This window comes from Lissotriton vulgaris, chromosome 8, assembly GCF_964263255.1.
Source record: "Lissotriton vulgaris chromosome 8, aLisVul1.2, whole genome shotgun sequence".
Classification (NCBI taxonomy): Eukaryota; Metazoa; Chordata; class Amphibia; order Caudata; family Salamandridae; genus Lissotriton; species Lissotriton vulgaris.
Window position 1 is genome coordinate 1,545,026,318 of NC_141696.1, and position 16,192 is coordinate 1,545,042,509.

At 41.6% G+C, this 16,192-nt stretch overlaps 1 protein-coding gene and 1 pseudogene across 2 annotated transcripts in view; both read left to right on the forward strand.

Moving 5' to 3' along the window:
- The window catches only part of LOC147700326 (uncharacterized), a 75,634-nt pseudogene extending 61,250 nt beyond the window's left edge, over nucleotides 1-14,384 (forward strand). The window contains exon 2 of the transcript XR_015299403.1: nucleotides 12,569-14,384. The product of XR_015299403.1 is annotated as an uncharacterized LOC147700326 (transcript). The remainder of the gene's footprint in view (nucleotides 1-12,568) is intronic.
- The window catches only part of LOC147700325 (uncharacterized), a 143,136-nt gene that overhangs the window by 61,270 nt on the left and 65,674 nt on the right, over nucleotides 1-16,192 (forward strand).

Below are 16,192 nucleotides of genomic sequence, written 5' to 3' on the forward strand. Positions count from 1 at the left end.
TCCCTGTTGTACATTGTGAGGAAAGAGCATTGGTGGCTTAATATTGTGAATGTTGATCATGCAGTGTCATGGTGTTTGAAGTGGTTGACTTAGATGGTTCTAGCATTACTATGTTAAAGTATAAATCAAGGTTGTTTTTAGAAAACCCAACTAGAAATATTACTGATTTGCTTGCTATCAGGAATTGATGGGCATATCAGCAAAGAAGATATTTCAACCATATGCATTAATCTTTAAGTATGTATGTATATTGTTAATCATTATCCTTTTAGATTTACTACCAGGGTTTCTTGCATTCAAATGTATTTTCTGACATACACCTTCATCATAACAGCAGTGATGGGGTTAAACCTGAGGAGAGCAGACATTTGTGTGCTTTTGACGGTATGTAATTCTACATTTGGATATACAATGGGTATGGGCTGAGCTATTAAATTGAACCAATGTTGAGAGAATATGCTAACTAGAAGGAAACTTCAGAATTTGTTCACTACCAAATATCTCAAAATATTAGTAAATGTCCATACGCAAAATACATTCGTATTGAGCATGAGCAGTGTGTTTCTAAATGTTAACTGATAAATGTATTTTTGAGAATATAAGATATCGGACTGATTGTCGGAGTGCCCTGCAGTTGAATTGTTCTCTAGGTGTATAAGAAGTTCCAGATTTTCAGAGGTGTTGTGCTACAATACGGTTAACACTCTCAGAAATTCATGAAGCAGAATAAAAGAGCCATAGGCATAGTTCCAAGTAACTGGCAAATATTAAGGTGTTCAATATAATTGTGACATTTATTATGATCAACAGTCACGATAATATTTATAGAAACTCAACATCATTCGTTGTCAGAAAAGGAAAATCTAAACATCCTGACATGAGTCCTATATTGTCTATGGCAGGGGGTCTCCTTTTCTGTAATGAGAGCTACTTCTAATCAATGAAAATCCTTGTCATCTAGTAAAGGCCAAGCCACTGGCGTAGTGTCACCAGACACCCCCACGCCCTTCTTCATTGACTTTAAACCTATTGTTCATAGAGCCATATACTATGATTTGAACAACATATTTTGACTAGAGGCACTATGACAGGGCTGACCTGTATGTCAGTCAGAGCGTGGTTTTTGAAGACTTATCAACATGTGTGCATATGAATGGGTGAGTAGGAGCCTTTTTCGTTGTACTTGTGTCACAGGACATACCTTTCACCATATGCGTCAGTGTTACATGTATACCGAAAAACCCACCACCATTCTTTCTAAAAATGGCAGAAATTTAAAGGCCAGAAGAATGTTCGGCAAAAATGTTCATACTATGGAACCACCATTTTTGTATTTCCCAGTTATAAATATGGCACTTTGTCTACCAGCCACCGGTAGCACAATGCCCACTGTGTGTAAATGTTAGCAAAAAAGGAACAGACGACAGACCAAAGTCCAGCTCAACCAATCCACATGTACAGTCAATTTCAGAGTGGTGCAACACACTTCCTACACCCGTTGTCCAGAGGTGCGAGTCACGGTCAAAGTTTTTCAAGAGAAGGTGGAAGGTGCACTCGTAGCAAAGTCAGACACATCAATAGTAATTCCAAAAGTACTTATTTTTTTCACTCAGTCTTTAAAAATGGCACACAGCCAGCACGTTTCGTTCCTGATTGTGCAAAAAGGGAACTTCATCAGGGCTGTAACAATCATAGACAAAACGTAACATTAACAGACCATAACCAACATTTAAAAGAACACACACAGTATTTTACAACATTTTACAAAATGACCCACAAACTTATACAAAGAAATTCTTTTCCACATAAATATTTACAAACATATAAACATCATGATAGAAGTAAAATACCACATAGTAAACACAAAACTGTATGTCTACCACATATAACATATTTAATACAAATGTATACATTTCCAGAACATATAATAACAATTTTTGTCAGTGCATACGGGAGAGAAAAAAACAACATAAAAAAAATAATAACGTGACCATAGCCTAGGAGATGGTTATATAGAGAGAAAATGGAAAGAGGACAAAACTGTCAAGTGCATGTATTGCAGATTCTTTATTACTTGGTCAAGATGAAAGAGTCAAGCCTATTAGTAACACGACTTACCAAACAGGAAAGCACAAGCAGTGCTATTTACATGTAATTAAAGTTCTAGGCTTAAAACAAATATGGTTTGAAGAATTGTTCAACTCTTTCTCACCTTGTAAGTATACAACCAATCGATGGTGATATGAAAGCTGTATGAAGGAACCAAGGGGCATATCAGCAAGGGCTGGCGATAATTATCGCTAAGCGCACTTAGCGCTAGGATAATTATCGCCGGCCAACTCTGAATTTTATCGCGGAGATAGCGTGCTATCAGCAATGCTTATCTCCAAAAGCAATAAAATTCAGAGCGCAAGCTGCCAACTGTGCGATTATCGCTGGAAATCCAGCGATAATCGCACAACTTTTGGCGATAGCTTGCTGATAGGGCTACACATACTTAACCATGTTAGCCACTTTCCATAGGATATCATGGCTAAGTCAGTTTCAAAGCAGGCGTAAGGAAAGTAGTGATAACAGAGGTTATTGCTAATTTTCTTGTCGCTATGCTTCTTTGCGTGAGGATTGATAATAGGAGAAATTTTGCTTAGAGACATTTCTCCCGTTATCCTGGGGAGGAACGCCCTCTTTACATCTCATTAGAGATGCAAAGCTGGGCGTTAATGGAAAGGGCGAAGAAGCATGGATTCACACGTTAGCGTGTCCTTGCTAATAGGGCGTTACAATTATCGCCGTTTTTCATCCGGAAACGGACGCTAAAGCGGCGATAATTTTAACTCCGGCCCTTGCTTATATGCCCCCAAGTCGTAGAAGGAACAATTCACTTTAGACCTGGTGTATATATGTACTTGCAGTCTAGAACAAGAAAAAGCATTTCTTTAAAAAGCTAGAAAAATAGGCAGGCCTCACAACTAAAAAAGTGTGTCAATGACCATATCACCATTCTAAGTGCAAAAACCGGATATCCTGATACCAAAAATTAGCATTAGGACATAATGCCCGTAGCATAGAACAGGCACTAATAATGTTGGAAGATAAAAGGGTGACAGGGTTGGCATATATAAATCCACCTCACCTTAAGATGTATAAAAAAAAAACTACACCAATAATGAGAGAATAATAACTCCATTTTAGGACTCACCTTGCACGAATTTGAGGAAGTGTCTAAGGAAGTTCTAAGGAGTGGTACACGGGCGGAATTCGGGTCACCACATATATAACATAGAATCCTGGCATGTACTCTGTTAAGCAAAACAAGTGTACAGATATTACACAAAGCACTACCTGTGTCATTGCATCAGGATTTGTTAAAAGTAATAATCTCACTTTGAAATGGGAGAAAATTCAATTGAAGAGTTATCTTTATGTTTATATGTATTCCTTAAATCTTTTTTAAGTTCAAGAAAATTTTATTTGATAATGATAAGAGAAAAGCAAGGTGTCAAAACAAAGTACATTGGAAATATAAAACAATGAAAACTATGATAAATAAAACAAGCACACGGTTGTAAATAGTATCAAAAGGAAAATCTGGGCAACAGAATAATAAGGAAAAAAATGAAAAAGCATTTGAAACATTAATCATAAAAAGCATGAAAATACCTGAAAGGAATATAAAGATGATACAATGAAGAAAAACGGAATGCAGTGAGCATTTAAGGAGGTTTGGGGACTTCTTGTTGCGAAGGCAGTGGACGAAACAAAGGATTAGCACAAGTGTCCAAGTAGAGCGTGACAGGGAGCCACAAGTCCAAATGCTTGGCAGCCATGCGAGCCGGAAAGACAAAAGCAGTGTCAAGTCTATGGTTATGGCAAACGTTAAACCACCACGCCTTGAAGGAGATATTGGAGAAGTCCTTCCAATTTACCGTTATCTGCTGGAACGCAGCAGCCAGTAGCAAATCAATAATCTGAGGTTTTAATTCAACATTATCCCAGCAAGGGGAAAGGCTGCCTAAGAAAATGTTTATATGAGAAAAGGGGACACATGTGTGAAAAATCTGATTAATTTGAGCCCAAACCTGTAACCAAAAATCATGAACAGAGGTACATAGGAATAACATGTGGAACAAAGTGGCCTGTGGGGATGAGCAAGACCAGCAGACATGAGAAGTGTTTGGAAAGCGTTTGTGGAGGTCAAAGAGTGTATAAAGAAGTCTATTATAAACGAAGAACAAGGACTGTGTCAAAGTTGCCACTCTCGAGGATTTACGGATCTTGATCCAAACTTTGTCCCATAGTGAAATTGGCCAAGACGTGGAAAGGTCATGTTCCCAACATTCCTCCACTTTGGATTTAGGTCTAACAGAATCAGTAGTGTGAAGGTGTTTGTAAATGGCGGAAGCCTTTGGGGTATTGCGTAAAAAGGAGTGAAGCAAGGAGTTGGAAGTGGGAGAAGCAGGAGAAGGATATAATTGAGAGAGCCGATTATAAGTTGTCAAGGCAGCCTCTCTAAGTAAGTGATAGTTACGAGTAAAGGAGGTAGGTAAATCGTAAAGGGAACGAAGAGTGGTGAAAGGTAAGAAAGAGGATTGAGAAAAGAGTTGGGAAACCCATATCAGCCCCTTATGATGCCATGTTTTCCAAAAGAAAGGTTTGTTGCGGATAAGTAGGGCGGTGTTCTGCCAAATGGTAGATGAAAGGAAATCAGCAATGGTTGTGGGAGAGGAATGAGAAGAAGAGAGGAGCAGTTTAGTAGTAAATTTGTGAATAGGAGTGGAAATGGAAGAGGGTTTACGAGAGATGGAAAGATATTCAGCAAAGGAAAAAGGAGAAAGAAGAAGGCGCTCAAATTTAGTCCATAAAGGACAAAGAGTGCTGGGATCTTGCAACCAGAAGGAGGCTTGTCGTAATTGAAACGCTTTATGGTAAGGAGGGAAGTTCGGGAAATTAACTCCACCCTCCGTCTTAGGACGAATCAGTCGAGCTAGAGACATTCGAGGCCTCTTCTTATTCCAAAGAAAGGACATTAGAATGGAGTTAATCTTTTTTAAAAATTTGGAAGGAATGGAGACTGGAATGTTAGAAATAGTATAAAGGACTATGGGAGACAACATCATTTTAATAGTATCATGGCGGCCCCACCAAGGCAGGTCAAGAGGATGCCACTTGGACATTAAATCCACTAATTTTTGGATGCATTTGGACAGACAGAGGGAAACAGTATCTGGGATGGTGGGAGTAATATGTAATCCAAGGTATTTAATATGGGAAGATTTCCATGTAAAGTTAGATACAGCAAAATCAGGCTTAAATTTGAATTTCGTCAGGGGTAGGATCTCGCATTTATCATTGTTAAGTTTATAACCAGATATTTGGGAATAATCACTTACTTCAGCCAGGAAGGCGGGAATCGAATCAGTGGGGTTAGAGATAAAAAGAAGGATGTCGTCCGCGTATGCGGCCAGCTTAATTTGGGAATCTGATATCTGAAAGCCCTGAATGGTAGGGTTCTGACGGAGTTTAGACAGAAAGGGTTCTAAGGCCAAGTTAAAGAGAAAAGGAGATAGGGGGCATCCTTGACGGGCGCCTCTTTTCAAATCAAAAAAGGAGGATATTTGACCATTAGCACAAAAAGCTGCACGTGGATTAGAATAAAGTAAGGAAATCAGAGAAATAAAATTAGGACCAAAACCAAACCAATGAAGGGTGTGAAAAAGATAGGTCCATTCAACCCTATCAAACGCCTTTTCAGCATCAAGGGCAATGGCCGCAAGGGAATGGGGCAAATGACGGGACTTAGATAAGACATTAAATAGCAGTCTAGTGTTGTTGGTTATGAAACGACCCTTGACAAAGCCTGACTGTTCCTCACCCAGAAGATCCGGGAGAAGAAGATCAAGACGTGCTGCAAGGGACTTCGCAAATATTTTATAATCAATATTAACCAAGGAGATAGGTCTGTAATTTTTACAATGTTGAGGATCTTTCCCCTCCTTGGGTATGAGACAAATGTGCGCATTAGAGAAAGAGCCTGAGGAAGATCCTAAGGTGAGGAAAGCATCGATGAGGGAGTGTAGTTTTGGGATGAGCAGTTTTGAAAAGTGAAGGAAAAACTCAACAGTAAAGCCATCCGGCCCAGGGGCTTTATCTTTTTGGAGATTCTGAAGTGCTGTGAGTAACTCTTGCTGGGAGATGCTAAGTTCTAAATGAGAAAGATCAAGCGGGAAGTGAGCTGGCTTTTGGATGTTGGAGAAAAAATGATCTAAGGATTGAGAGGAGGGTTGGGTTTCAGAAGAGTATAAAGTTCTGTAAAAGGCAGAAAATTCAGCAAGAATGTCTGTATCCGTGTGTTTAAGAACAGAGTGTGTGTCATAGATTGATTCAATATTTAGCTTATTGTGCTTTACCTTCAGATAATTAGCTAAAACCTTCCCAGCCTTATTTTTGCCCCCATAAAACTTGGCACTTGATTTCAGTAGATATAAGGACGCATCGTCCGTAGACTTTTTGTTAAATTTCATTTTAGCATTATTCAGGGCTGTTAAACTTTCCTGCGATCGGGAAGTAAAATAAGAATGCGCCAATTTCTTAATGTCGAGAAGGATGGCAGCTGTAAAACTACGAGCAGCCCTCCGTTTTTTCGCCACAAAGCCAATTATAAAGTCCCTCGCTGCGGCCTTGAAGGCATCCCAAACGGTGTGCTTGGGAATAGAGGGAGTGTCATTAAATAAAAAAAATTCATCTGAGAATTCAGTGAAGGATGCAGTGAACTTGGGGTCTAAGAGAAGGGAATTATTAAAGCGCCATCGCTTGGGCCCAACTGATTTAGGTAGGATGTCAAGTTGAACCACAGTGAGGGCATGGTCTGAGAGTAAAATCGGACCAATCTCTACATGGGTGAGGGTTTGGGCAATGTTGTGAGTTACAAAGATGTAATCAATCCGGGATTGGGAGTGATGACAAGGAGAGTAAAAAGTGAATTCCTGCAGCTCTGGGTTGCATTAGCGCCAATCATCAGTAAGCTTATGTTGAGAGATAGCTTGGGAGAAGGATTTATGTGACTTATTAGGAATAAAGTGAGCCTTGGAATTCCTATCCAAAAAGGGGTCAAGGGGCTGATTACAATCTCCCGCTAAAATAAAGTTGTCATCGATAAATCTGGTAATATGACGGGAAAATGTATGCCAGAAAGTAGGATCTTCAGCAGTGGGGGCATAGACATTTAAAAGGGAAATTGGAACATTCTTAATAGAGAGCTTAACATATGTCCAGCGACCATCATCATCTGATTCCTGAGCGAGCAAAGAGTGAGAAAGAGTTTTGTGACATAAAATGGCTACTCCGTTACGCTTGCCATCCCCTGGAGAGTAGTAAACATCACCCACCCAGCCTCTCTTTAGTTTAACAGATTCTTCAGCAGACAGATGAGTTTCTTGCAAGAAAGCAATATCAACATTTAAACGTGCAAGGTGCGACAAAATCCTCTGTCGTTTGATGGGAGAATTAACACCCTTAACATTCCATGTAACTATTTTCAACAACATAACATGAAAGTGAGAAAAAAAATGTCAATGAGAAAAAAAGGAATATAATAGGTACCCAGAAGGAAAAAGTGATCAAAAAGGATAAGAGAGTCAAGAAGAAGTGAAGTAATATGAGATCGAAAAAATAAATGAAGAAGAGGAACATGGAGTAAAGAAGTGGTAATAAAAACCAGTTGAATGAGGAAACAAAGTAGAGGAATGTAAGTGAGAGAGAAAAAGGTGTGAAAAAAACTGAAACATAAAAGTTGTCGAAAGCAAGAAGAGAAAGACACCTGTGAACAAAGGAGAACTTACTTACGGAGGGAAGAACTAGGGAAGAACGATCACTAGAGAGGGGAGACGAGAAGAAAAAACTGAGGGGGGAGCACCAACTGGAGGAGGCACGACATCCAATGTAAGCGAACCACCAGACCGGGGGGGAAACACACTGTAGATTGTAATACCTGTAGAAGAAAAGAAAGAACAGAAAACTTGAGAGGAGAGAACATCAAGGAATTAAGTAATAAAAACGAAATGGCAAACAACAGTATACAACATATGTCTACATTGTAGAGACACAAGGGAACAAATTAGAAGCCAAAAGAATCATATAGAAGAAGAGGGGCGAAACAACGTGAAAAATGCGAACATAGAAAACAGTCAACATTAATTGTGCAGACTAAGTAAGAAAACAAAACAGCAGCTCATGAAAGTCACGGAGGAAAGGCTGATGAAGAACTGGATAGATCCATATCAGACGCTTGGGCAGAGTTCAGGAAGCTCCGCAGACGAACAGGATCCTCATAGGTCGTCGTTTTGTTGTTGTGAGTAACTCTGAACAGGCAAGGATGGAAAAGGCCATATCTGGCGCCAATGGAACGAAGCTCTGGTCGCATATCCAAGAAGGCTTTACGGCGGCTGGCTGTAGCTCTGGCGTAATCCTGCGCAAAGAAGAGATTGGATCCAGGCCATGTGAGGCGAGGGGAGGCACGGGCCGCTGAGAGGACTTTGAGAAGATCAGTGTATTCTAAGAAATACATGATGACACCTCTTGGTCTTGAAGAAGCAGAGGAAGTTGATGAAATGCGACCCAACCTATGTGCTCGTTGAATGGATCAGGATTCAAGCAAGCCGGGCCGAAGAGGCTGAAATGCCAGAAACCGGTCCCCGGTAGCTTGTCTCCTTTCTGGTAAAGAATTGGCTTGGTAGTTTAGTCTGCCCTGTTCCCATGATGCACTGGGCCAGGGACAGACTGATTTGCATATAGCCAGGTTCTGAGCTGGGATGGGGCAGTGAGATAAATAACGGTGATGGATCAAGCCCTGATCTTTGGACTGGGTAAGAGTGGTCTGCTCAATTCAGACACTCTGTTCATCACCACCCCCTTTTGTAAATCGATTTTGGCCACTATAGGTGTGGCAGGGTATACTCAGACATGAGTCCCTTTCTCACTGCTCCATCAGGATTCAAGCAAGCCGGGCCGAAGAGGCTGAAATGCCAGAAACCGGTCCCCGGTAGCTTGTCTCCTTTCTGGTAAAGAATTGGCTTGGTAGTTTAGTCTGCCCTGTTCCCATGATGCACTGGGCCAGGGACAGACTGATTTGCATATAGCCAGGTTCTGAGCTGGGATGGGGCAGTGAGATAAATAACTGTGATGGATCAAGCCCTGATCTTTGGGCTGGGTAAGAGTGGTCTGCTCAATTCAGACACTCTGTTCATCACCACCCCCTTTTGTAAATCGATTTTGGCCACAATAGGTGTGGCAGGGTATACTCAGACATGAGTCCCTTTCTCACTGCTCCATCAGGATTCAAGCAAGCCGGGCCGAAGAGGCTGAAATGCCAGAAACCGGTCCCCGGTAGCTTGTCTCCTTTCTGGTAAAGAATTGGCTTGGTAGTTTAGTCTGCCCTGTTCCCATGATGCACTGGGCCAGGGACAGACTGATTTGCATATAGCCAGGTTCTGAGCTGGGATGGGGCAGTGAGATAAATAACGGTGATGGATCAAGCCCTGATCTTTGGACTGGGTAAGAGTGGTCTGCTCAATTCAGACACTCTGTTCATCACCACCCCCTTTTGTAAATCGATTTTGGCCACTATAGGTGTGGCAGGGTATACTCAGACATGAGTCCCTTTCTCACTGCTCCATCAGGATTCAAGCAAGCCGGGCCGAAGAGGCTGAAATGCCAGAAACCGGTCCCCGGTAGCTTGTCTCCTTTCTGGTAAAGAATTGGCTTGGTAGTTTAGTCTGCCCTGTTCCCATGATGCACTGGGCCAGGGACAGACTGATTTGCATATAGCCAGGTTCTGAGCTGGGATGGGGCAGTGAGATAAATAACGGTGATGGATCAAGCCCTGATCTTTGGACTGGGTAAGAGTGGTCTGCTCAATTCAGACACTCTGTTCATCACCACCCCCTTTTGTAAATCTCGTTGAATGTTAAGCGTGGTACCTTCAGGCAAGTGAAGGAGCTTAGGTAGGAAGGATTTGAAGAAAGCAATGGGGTCATTTCCCTCACAGTTCTCCGCCAGGCCGTAGAGTCGAAGGTTGTTGCGTCTGTTGCGATTCTCAAGCTCCTCAACCTGCTTCTGGAGAGAGGAAATCTGCGACTGCATGTGTGTCACCTTGGAAGATGACTCTTGAAGAGAGGTTATAGAGCGCTCCATTGTAGTTACTCTCGCGTCCATCTGTGACCAGTTGTCAGTTAGAACTTGCAGCTTGGAATTAGTTTCCTCCATGAAAGGCCGGAGAGCGCGTATCTCCTCCAACAGCAACTCCATAGAAACAGCTGAAGTAGAACCTGTCGGTGATGGAGGATCCTTTTTAAGACGTTTCGACGTGGCTTTTCCTGAGGATTGAATTGGACGTTCCGCGTTGGACTGCGACATTTGGGCAGAAAGTTCCTGAGAAGCTTCCAGATGTGCCAATGCAGAGAAGACTCTGGAGTTTTTGATGAAAACACGTCGCGGAGTTTTAGAAATACGAGTATTCGCACTTCTCTCCATACAATGAGAGTCGCCTCCAAAAAGAAAACAAGGGAAAAACTAGCACCAGGAGTATTCTGTGCGTGCCTGCGAGAAATAGTATATGTGTGGAGGAACGCTTCAAACAGCAGAAGCACACAGGAGCCAAAAAGGTCCAAAGAAGGTTCTCTGCCAACCACTTAGGAATGCCAGAGGATCACCTAGGAGCGTGAGACAACATCCATATACTTATGCCAGGAAGTCCTCACAGTGAAGAGCAAAGCAAAGAATATCCATGACAGTGAGATTCAACAGGATGGTGTATTGTAGAGAAGGAAAAGACCCTCAAGAAAGGCACAGCGTTGCAGTAGAGAAGGGCAGCCTGAGGCGAATACGCAAACAGGAAAGTGCGCAGGCGACTTGAAGAGGTGCCAGAATGAAGAAATTCCAAATGAGAGAGAGTGCATTGAAATTGTATTGCACCTGGTAGAGGGCAGATGTTGATAGTGAACACAAGGAAGCTATGTGAGAGAAGTGTTCCAGAAGGACAAAATGGCCGCCAAAGTCGCGAAAATCGCGAGTGAAACTCGCACAGGTCAGCACAGGCAGGCTAAAGACTAAGGCAGCTTGAAATTATTAAGATTAGCTCACCATGAGCGATTTCCGATGTCTGGAGCGCTGTGGGGGATAAGCATTGACTGTGACAGGATGCGCGCTGAACGCGCGAAGCCAAAACAAAATGGCGGTCGCAGCCATTAGGGAGCCGCGTCCGCTCGCAAACTTGCCAAACAAGCAGGAAAATGCCCAGAAACTCCCTCGAATTAGGAGCGCTACATTCTCCCCATATTCCGGTAGGAGAAACTGCTTCTTACAGGTGGTGGCAGTAGGCAAGAGAGAGCAAGTCCCCCGAACGACCCGGAGCGCTCACATCGGAGCCGCCGTCCACGTCGGGCGCCAAGCCACGCCCTCCGTATTCCTTAAATCTAATCATTTAAATGTTCTCTCATTTCATTTTCACATTTATAAACAGCAGGCATCTTGCACCCAGTGACCTGTAGACACGGTGGCATATTATAACACAAAAGTACATCCATTTGTTGAAATGGGAGGAATTTAAAGTGAAGAAACTTGTTTCATAAAATATTATGGAGTAATTGGATTAACTAAAAGTGGAGGAAAACATTAAGACACAGGGCCTGTTTCACAAAGGTAAGCTTACACTTTAAAAAAAAAAGAAGACAATCCTTTCTTTCTGCATTTGCAAAGATACTACTCATAAATCCCTTTGTGAGCATCAAACATTCAAAAACGTACACAAAAGTCAATTTGTATTCGCCCCATTAAAAATAATAACTCTATGTTTCAGTTATTAAATTTGGCACAGTGTCTACCGGCCACTACGAGCAAGAAGGTGTCTGTTTGTAAATACACTTTGAAATGGAAGAAAATTAAAATGAAAACTTAACTTAATCATTAAGTTAACTCTTCATTTTAATTTTCTCCCATTTAAATGCATTCATAAGCATCAGTTTGTTCTCATGCTCCGATATATAGTTGACAAGGACTTTTATTGAAGAGTTGACTATCTCAGTGCTTCAGTTCATCCGCTCTGTGCCTGACCCTGGGTTGTAAATCTGAAATCAGCATTGCTCATGATCAGGCCCTGCTATCTGCACCCTGAAGATAATAATGTAAAATAAACACAGCCTTCACTTTACTTCAGAAGGGAAATGCAATATGTGCTTCTATAACAATTCACTCACTGCTGCAAGCTACTCTGAAGGTGTCTGTGAGCCACCTAGTCTATGGTTTATGTTTTACTTACAGCCCACTACTGTACCAATGCCTAAATATCCCAGTCCAGTCATCATTGCCAATGTCTCTTTCCATTAACACATCTAATCAGCTTTATCTCTATTAGCTGGGGCCTGGGCTATTCGTGCATCTCAAAATATTTTGTTCATTTTAGCTACTTTAATGATTTAATTAGCTCAGTTTCATAATGGAAAAACAATTCGATTTATAACTGCATTTTTTTGTTAATTTTAGCTCACAACATGCTAATGTCTATTTTTTCAATCAGCAGGTGAAAGAAATCTAAAATGAAAGCAAATGTCAGAACATCATGTTGGACACCAGAGAAAGCAATCCTAATTTGGAGACATTAACCCCCGAAAAGTATGAGACATATTTTAGAGACTTTAGCTCATGAAAGGTCTGTGATTGTTATTGATGTGAGCTTCTGATGTAAACAGCCTTTTTCTGTTCAGAGTTGGAACCACACACATAAAAAGGCGTGGTGTGTGTCTCAAGAATATGACAGCAATGAACACTTGAAAGACCCTAAGCAATCAAGACATCTACACATGAGAACGTACAGAAAGATTTTCTAGAAATACCCATCTGGAAACATTACGTACACTTCAGCATTTTAAGACCAGATAAATATACAAGACTTTAACTGTAGATGAACAAAACCATACTGAATTAAACAAACTAGTTAATTAAGTTGAGTTTTCAACACACATGGATCTGCTGAAAGACACAGGTCAGACTGAAACAAGACCATATGAATTTACTCAGTGCGACAAAGTCTTTATTACAAAGACACAGCTGATACATCAGCAAACTCTTACTGGTGAGAAACCATATGAATGTTCAGAATGTAACAAGGCTTTCAAATGTAAGAGTAAGCTTTCAGTACATCAGAGATATCACACCGGTGAGAAACCTTATAAATGTTCTGAGTGTGACAAGGCTTTCTTTACAAAAAGTCATTTGATGATACATCACCTATCACACACCGGCGAGACACCATATAAATGTTCTGAATGTGACAAGGCTTTCAAGCAAAAGGCTCATCTATTACGTCACCACAAGAGTCACACTGGGGAGAAACCGTATAAATGTACAGAATGTGACAAGGCTTTCAAGCAAAACTTCAAGTTGGTACAACATCACAGAATTCACACTGGTGAGAAACCATATAAATGTTCTGAATGTAGCAAGGCTTTCAAGCAATGGAGTGGCCTTTCAGAACATCAGAGATATCACACAGGGGAGAAACCTCATAAATGCTCTGAGTGTGACAAGGGGTTTATTACAAAAAGAAACCTGATAATACATCAGCGAACTCATACTGGGGAGAAACCATATTCATGTTCTGAATGTGACAAGGGTTTCATTAGAAAAACACAGCTGATGTCACATCAGCACACTCATACGGGCGAGAAACCATACATATGTTTTGAATGTAGCAAGGCTTTCATTAAAAAGAAAGAGTTGAAGATACATCTACGAACTCATACTGGTGAAAAACCATTTAAATGTTCTGCTTGTGACAAGGCTTTCAAGCAAAAGAGCGAATTAATATTACATGGGCGAATTCACACTGGGGAAAAACCACATAGGTGTTCTGAATGCAGTTATGCTTTCATTACGAAAAGCGGGCTCATTAGACACCAGAGAACCCACACTGGTGAGAAACCGTATAAATGTACAGAATGTGACAAAGCTTTCAAGCAAAACTTCAATTTGGTACAACATCACAGAATTCACACTGGTGAGAAACCATATAAATGTTCTGAATGTAGCAAGGCTTTCAAGCAATGTAATGGCCTTTCAGAACATCAGATATATCACACAGGGGAGAAACCGTATAAATGTTCTGAGTGTGACAAGGGTTTTGTTACAAAAAGAAACCTGATAATACATCAGCGAACTCATACTGGGGAGAAACCATATTCATGTTCTGAATGCCAAAAGACTTTCAGGCGAAGGAGTGGACTTTCATTACATCAGCGAAATCACACTTGTGAGAAACCTTATAAATGTTCTGAAATTGACAAGGCTTTCATTACAAAAAGACATTTGATACATCCTCCATCTCAAACCAGTGAGACTCCTAATAAATGTTTTGAGTGTGACAGGAATTTCAAGAAAAATGGTAATCTATTTCTTCATCACAATAATCACACTGTGGTGAAGCCGTATAAATGTACTAAATGTGACAATGCTTTCAAGCAAATACAAGTTGATACTTCATCAGAGAAATCAAATGGAGGAGAAATCATATAAATGTGAAAAGGCTTTCAATAAACTGCAAGAACTATTTGTTCACCACATAACCCACACTGGGAAGGAACCATGTAAATGTACTGTATGTCAAAAGGCTTTCAAGTGAGCTGGTGATCTATCACTACATCAGGCAATACACACTGGGGCAAAACTGTTTAAATAGTTCTTACTGTGAAAAGGCTTTTTTCACAAAGACAAAACTGATAATACAGCTTTAAAATAAAATGGTAATCTGTCATGTTATCTAAGAAGCTGCTCAAAGAAAAATCATAAAAATGCTCTAAGTGCAAAAAGCATTTTATTTTAGAGAGATCCAGTGACTTATCAGATAATTCACAGTAGAGAGAAAGCATGTAAGTGTTCTGAATTTGACAAGGCATTCACTCCCAAGGTATAGCTAATAAGAAATAAGAGAACACATGCTGTTGAGAAATGTATAAATGTTCTGAATGTGTTATAGCTTTCATGCAAAAGAATAATATTTCAGAAGGAAGTCAACTATCAGGAAATTATGTAATTTGTCCTAATTTGTCAGGAATTCAATTAAAAAAGGAAGGGTGATCCAATCAATCAATTAATCATGTGTTTGTCAAGCGCAACTACTCACCCGTAAGGGTCTCAAGGCACTGGGGAAGAGGGGGAGGTGCAGGTTCCAGTCCACCATGGAGGGGATCTGTCGAAGAGCCAAGTTTAGAGGTTTCTCGTGAAGATGGGGTGTGACGTTGTCTGTCTGAGGTGGAGCGGTAGGGCGTTCCAAGCTCTGGCCACGAGGAAGGAGAAGTAGTGGTCTCCCGATCTGGTCTTTCTGGCACGGGGTACCACGGCGTAGGAGAGTTGGGCTGATCGTAGGGTCCTTTGGGGCACGTGGAATTTGAGTCAGCTGTTCAGGTATGCTGGTCCGGTGTCATGGAGGGCTTTGTGTGATTGGGTGAGAATCTTGAAGGTTATTCTAGCCTTGATGGGGAGCCAGTGGAGTGTGCGCAGGTGCTGGGAGATATGGCAGTGTCTTGGCAGGTTGAGGGTCAATCTTGCGGTGGCGTTCTGGATGTTTTGTAGCTTGTGGGTGAGGTTTTTGTTTATTCTGGCATTGAGTGCATGGCCGTAGTCGAGTCTGCTGGTGATGAGGGGTTGAGTGACGGTTTTTCTGTGCTCGAGGGGAATCCATTTGAAGGTCTTGCATAGGAGACGCAGGGTGTGAAAGCAGGAGGTTGCAACAAAGTTGATCTGCGATCCATTTTGAGCTCAGAGTGCAGGATGATTCCAAGGTTGCGTGCGTGGTCCATGGGGGTGGGTGGGATTCTGAGGGCGGAGGGCCACCAGGTGTCATTCCAGGCATCAATGTATTGGCCGATGATGAGTACTTCTGTTTTGTCAGTGTTGAGTTGTAGGCAGCTGCTTTTCATCCATTTAGCGACAGCTTCCATGCCTTCTTGAAAGTTGTGTTTGGCTGCGTTGGGTTAGTTGGATTGGGAGAGGATGAGTTGGGTGTCCTCTGCGTATGAAACAATGTTGAGTCCGTGGGTTCTGATGATGGGTTGAGCGGAGCCATGTAGACATTGAAAGCGTGGGGCTGAGGGAGGACCCCTGGGGAATCCGCAGGTGGTCAGTGTAATCCGAGAGGAACGGAGGG